The sequence below is a fragment of the Belonocnema kinseyi genome, chromosome 10, assembly GCF_010883055.1.
Source record: "Belonocnema kinseyi isolate 2016_QV_RU_SX_M_011 chromosome 10, B_treatae_v1, whole genome shotgun sequence".
NCBI lineage: Eukaryota > Metazoa > Arthropoda > Insecta > Hymenoptera > Cynipidae > Belonocnema > Belonocnema kinseyi.
This window is the reverse complement of record NC_046666.1, coordinates 19,052,276-19,053,495: the sequence shown is the minus strand read 5'-3', so window position 1 is coordinate 19,053,495 and position 1,220 is coordinate 19,052,276.

Below are 1,220 nucleotides of genomic sequence, written 5' to 3'. Positions count from 1 at the left end.
TGCTTTTGTTCATGTGCATAACCTTTCTTGTCCCGATATCAAGAGATCTGAGCTCGTTCTTCGTCCATGGAACTACTCCAAATGAATAGAGTATTACCGGGATGGCAAGGATGTTCGTTGCAGATACTTTGTTCCTCGCTGACAGTTCGGAAGACCAAATCTGTCGGATGAGACATTTTTATTTGCTTCGGAGAGTATCCTTTATAGATGTCACATCATGAATGCGGCTCTGTGGCACACCCAGGTATGTATAAGTCTCTCCAGCGTAAAGGTGTCGTATGGCGCTTCTATCAACGAGCTCAGGATCTTCAGGGATGCCATTAAGTTTTCCTCGCTTCAAATAAACCTTGGCGCATTTGTCTAACCCGATTTTTTCCAGATGAGATAGTAAATCTGGTTTTACAAAGCGGCATCAATCTCTCTATGCACCCAACTATTTGCGGATGAACCTTTAAGATTTCCAAAAGACAGATGATAAGTCTATGGGAAGTAGAATCGAAATCATTCCGATAATCAATCCAGGCCATCGATAGGTCACGCTGGTAGAATGCTGCATCTTTGCAGACACATCTATCGATGAGCAGGTTCTCCCGACATCCGGCTACGCCTTTCTTTGAGCCTCGTTGTTCATACATTTCTTGCCACACAGGTTCAATTGCCCGAACAATCCTATCATTTAGGATAGCTGTGAATATCTTATAAAGCGTGTTCAGACAAGTTCTTGGCCTGTAGTTCTTCAGGTCAACTAAGTTGCCTATTTTCGGCAGGAGTATTGTGCGCCCTTCCACCAACCACTCTGGAATCCGCTCTTACGACTTCAAATATGAGGTGAAAATACGGGCCAAATGCTGATGGGTTGAAGAAAACTTCTTCCACCAGAAGGTTTCGATACAATCTGGTCCCGGTGCGGAATAGTTCTTCATCCCTCTTAATACCTTTTTCACCTCCTCGGTAGTGATGGGTGGGCATTCTTTATCAGGTGTTATGAGGGCAACTCATAACTCCTTGAAGCTATTTATATTTTCTGAGTCTTCGTCCAGTCTATGCTGAACTTCGTAGACTTCTCTACAAAATACTTCGACCTCTTCTGGTTTGAATGGGTGTTCGACAGTAACTGAAGGGTCTTGGAAGAGTCGAGATGGGTCAGAGAGAAACTGTTGATTTTCTCTGACCCATCTCTCCGTCCGCTCTAGACTTCTCTTAGCGTCAGATAGTATCCG